Below are 5,177 nucleotides of genomic sequence, written 5' to 3'. Positions count from 1 at the left end.
ATAGAGACTGGAAGTGTGGATGCATTTCAGTGTTCATTGTGTAATCTAGTTCAGCATGCGTTCATGTGTGTCTAGAAGCAGGGATGATATGTCTGCTGCCCAACTCCAGGTAAAGCAGATGCTACACAGGAGGGGGTGTTGTTGACCACTGAGTTGGTGAGAGTGGGCACTGGCCACACTCCAAGCTACCAGAAGGGTATGGTAGTAAGGGAGAACCAAACCCTTCCCACTGCCAATCTTTAGCCCTGACATCTGCCTGCAGGTTTCTGTATTGACAGTTGCTCACAAAATCTCAAGATGTTGTGTTGCTCCACACCAGCTTACAGTCCACCAGCTTTTCTTCTCTATGGCTGCTCTTGTTCTGCTTCCTCTTCCAGTCAGCAATCAATCTACCTCTCTGTCCTGTCCTCTCAAGTTCAGGGTTCCAGGATCACCATCTATTTCTCTTTCACTTGGTCTCCCATGTCTTCCTTACAGAGGGCCCGCTCACAGCAACTCTCTACTCTGCCTGCCATGTTGCCTGGGAAACTTTTAATGAAGCCTTTTAAATAGCATTTAACAGAATAGTTGGCAGGACTCTTGTAATGTTTATGATGAAATGAGTGGAAGCAATGTGAATGCAAGTTTGTAACACAGTTTCTCCTGTTACTAATATCTTGCATTGCTGTTGTTAGTTAGTTATTGTTGAGTCTATTCTGATTCACAGTCACCTCATGTGTGCAGAGTAGGACTACTCCATAGGGGCTTCAAGACTTACATTTCAGAAGCAGATCACCAGGTTTGCCTTCTGAAGAACCTCTGGGTGGTTAACACTACCAAAACTTTAGCTAATAGTCAAACACTTAACTACTTATGCCTCCAAGGAATTCTTACATTTGCATCAATGTAGTACGTTTGTCACAATTGATAAATCAGTATTGGTACATTATCACTGATGGAAGAAGAGTTTTCATCAGAGTATAATCTGTGTATTGTGCATTTATGCGGGATCTGTGCATACATTTTTGTAGCCAGCATTTCATCTCATGTGCTCTATGTATCTATCCCTCCTTCCTTCCCCACAGATACCTGGCAGCCACGGAGTTTTCAATGTCTAGAGTTTTGCCCTTTCTAGAATGCCATGTAGCTGGAATAATACAGGATGTACCATTTGTAGATTGGCTTAGCAATACACACTTAAGAGTTTCCCATGTCTTTCTAGAGTACTGCTGCCATGCTGTTTTGATAAATGCTAAACTGCTAACCACAAGTTTGGCGGGTCAAATCCACCAGTGGCTCCTCAGAAACCCTATACAGGGTCTATAGAAGTCAGAACCAACTCAATAGCACTTAACAACAATAGAAACATGTCTTTCTGTGTCTTGATAGTTCATTTCTTTTACCATGGAATAAAATTCCTTTGCGTGGATGTACTGGAGTTTATCTATTCACCTATTGAAAGAAATCTTGGCTTCTTCCATTTTCTTTGTAACTCTGAATGAAATTATTATAAATATTTATATGCAGATTTCTGAGTAGACGTAGGTTTTCAAATCATCTGGGTCAATATTTAGGAGTGAAATTGCTGGATTATATGATAAACCTATGTTTAGCTTTGTAAGAAATTGCAAAAACTCCCTAACTGCCTAAGTGGTGGTGGTGGTTATGTGCCGTAGAGTCAGAACCAACTCATAGTGACCCTGTACACGGTTTCTGAGGTTGCAAATCTCTACAGGAGCAGACAGCCTCATCTTTTTCCCATGGAACAGCTGGTAGTTTTGAACTGCTGACCTTGTGGTTCGCAGCCCGATTCATAACCACTATGCTATCAGAGCTCCTTAATGGTAGTACCATTGTACCTTCCCATAAGAAATGAATGAGAGGTTCTGCTGCTCCACAACCTAATCAGCACTTAGTGTTGTCAGTATCTTAAAAACTGATTCAGGGTCCTGTGGAACGATACAGAAATAGATAACATCCATTTAATTGTAGACATGAAAAGAAGGAAGAAAGAGGATAGTCTAAAATAACTGAGAAAATAAATGACTGAAGATTCTCCAAAGTTGAAGAAAGATATAAACTTGTAGATTGAAAAATCTAACTGAATGCCCAATAGAATAAACTCAAGGAAATCTACACAAAATATATTGCATTCAAATTTATGATAATTGAAGACAAAACAATCTTGAATCAGTGAGAGACAAACATTTATAGGGAAAAAACAAAACAAAACACAATTAAAGTGACTACAGATTTCTCATCAGAAACAATGGAGGCCAACGGAAATGGCACAATGTTTCTAAGTGTTGTAAAGAAATAATTGCCAATCCTGAATTAAATATCCAGTGAAACTATCCTCCAGGAATAAAGGAAAAATAAGATATTCTCAGATAAAAGAAAATGAAGAAAATTTGTTGTCAGTAGACCTACTCCAAAAGAATCGCTAAAAAAGTTTCTTATGGTATTAAGTGCCATCAAATTGGTTCTGACTTATAATGACCCTGTATAGGGCTTCCAACGACTTAAGAAGTTGATAGAATTCTTCTGTTTCATCATCATTGGCTTTAGTAGTTGGTGCACAAATTTTAATAATAATGGTATTACCTGATCTTCCTTGTAAGCATATGGACATTATCTTATCACAGACAGCATTTTACCTCAAGATAGTTCTTGAAACGTTCTTTTTAATGTTGAATGTGATGCCATTTCCCTTCGATTTGTCATTCCCAGTATAGTAAACCATGTGATTGTTAGATTCAAAATAGCCAATACCAGTCATTTCAGCTCACTAATGCCTATGAAGATGGTAGAAGATTTGGTGCATTTGAGTTATGGTGTTAGAGGAGAGTATTGAAAGTACCATGAAGTGCTAAAAGAACAAACAGATTTCTTTTGGAAGAAGTGCAGCCAGAGTGCTCCTTGGAAGCCAGGATGGCCAGACTTTGTGTCTCACATCTCAGACATATTATCAGGAGGGACCAGTCACTGGAGAAGGATATCATGTTTTGAAAAGTGGAGGGTTAGAGAAAAATGGGAAGACCGCTAATGAGATGGATTGGCATAGTGGTGGCAGCAATGGGCTCAGGCATAGGAACAACTATGAGGTTGGCCCAGGACTAGGCAGTGTTTTGTTCTCTTGTGATAGGGTTGCTCTGAATCTGCACCGACTCAATGGCACCTAACAACAACAATACCTAGGTTATTGAGTTTTATGCATTCCATTTCAGTTTTTATAACTTCCAGTCTTCTTAGCTTCATCAGACATTCCATGCTCTGATCATTAATGTGTGTTTGCAGTTGTTTCTCCACATTTTAAGTTGCTCCCTTTCAGTAAATGAAGGTTCTAAAAGCTTTACTTCATTTGTGTCATCATGGTCAACTCTACTTTGAGGCGGCAGCTCTTCCCCAGTCATATATTGCGTTCCTTTCAACTTGGGGGACTCATTTTGGGAACTGTAGCTGATGTTCTTCCTGAGTTATTCATAAGATTTTCAGTGGTTAAACATTCAGAAGTAGTCTCCCTCTCTTTCTTCCTTGTCTTTCTTAGTCTGGAAGTTCAGTTAAAACCTGCCCACCATGGGTGACGTTTCTGGCATTTAAAATACCAGTGTCACACCTTCTATCATCATAATCACCAAATTATGACAATCTGATAGAGGAGTGGTGGTCTCATGTTCCTACTTTCTTAATATCTGCCAGCAGTAGAAAAGACATTTAGTGTCTGCATGGTTTACTTTATAGAACAAAGTAAAAAGAATCCTAAACCCACAGCTTTTTCCCTACATAGTAGAGTTACATACTTTTGAATTTTTATTTCTATCACTTGCCGATGCTGATCTCAGATTTACTGTGCTAGTAATTTCATTTTCAAACGAGGAACCTTGAAATGGTAAAACTCGGAAAATCTGATTGTCTTAATTGTTATCATCATTTGTATCCTTGTTTTACTGTTGATGCTGACTTTGTTAAATTGTGTTCAAATTTTGCTTAGACTAAGATGCTTGAAATGTAACATTTGTTGTTATTGTTAAGTGACACTTCGTGGGTTCCAATCCATGGTGACCCTATCTCTATATAGGGTTTCCCAGGATCAGCTGGTGAGCTTGAACCACTGACCTTGTGGTTCAAACTGACTTTTCGGTCCAGTGTGTTAACCCGCAGCACCACACCAGGATTTCAAAATGTAACACATATACATTGAATAAATAAAACTTAATGTAACCTGTGTTGTTCAGGATTGTATCCTGATTTTTTTTTAAATGAAATGTTTACATTATGTTCTTATTATTTTCAGGTTATAATGGTTAATACATGGAATCCACTTTCCACAAATTTTCATTAGCAAATGTCATGTCTGTCTTTCTTGGACCCAATTTATTGAAGTCTAAGGGCCGTTTTCTCTTGCCCTCTCGCAGAATTCACCATTTGGTGGGATGTTAATGAGATACGACTGCCCATGATGCACAAGTGTGTTCTCCATGTTTGTAATGGCAACTCGTTGATACTTACTGCACACATACAACATGTGCACACACACACACACACACACACACACATACATGGAAAGCCTTGCCTGACCAAAGGCTTCTATTTGGATGAGCTTGGCAATGGTTTTGAAATGTTGACAACTGTCAAATTAAGATTACTCAAGCCATTTCACAGGCTCAGATTTGGATGCAGGTCTCAGAACAGAAGGAGATAGATACTGGCGACCACCCAAATGACTTTTCCATCTATCATTCAGTCATCCGGGCCATATGAAAGGAAGCAACAGAGAGGAGAGGCCACATCGGGACAGGCCAGGTCAGCATCTGACTCCAGAAATCATTTCTTGCACCACTTACCTTGATTTGAGGACAGAACATAGGTGGTTGCTTTGTTTAAAATGTGCAAGTAAGAAGCATGGTTCAACTCACATAGCTGCTCCTTGTTTCCCCTCCCTCATGTCTGTCTACCTTCTCTCCCCACATGGACTTTGGGAGAAGCCATGGTTCTTTCATTGCCGTGTCTGAGTTGGGGGTGGGGAGTAGAAATTGAGTTCTTCGGTTCTCTCAAACTCAGTACTTCTCTGTGTCTGGTCACGCTGTTGTTACTATGGCTGAGCTAGGTTGTATCCACTGCTCACTGTCACTCCTAGTTACAATGTCCATGTGTCTCTCATCTTGATTGGAAGTCTTTTCAGAGCAATCCTCTCAGTT

The sequence above is a fragment of the Chrysochloris asiatica genome, unplaced genomic scaffold (genome assembly GCF_000296735.1).
Source record: "Chrysochloris asiatica unplaced genomic scaffold, ChrAsi1.0 scaffold00283, whole genome shotgun sequence".
NCBI classification, from domain to species: domain Eukaryota; kingdom Metazoa; phylum Chordata; class Mammalia; order Afrosoricida; family Chrysochloridae; genus Chrysochloris; species Chrysochloris asiatica.
This window is presented reverse-complemented; position numbering follows the sequence as displayed.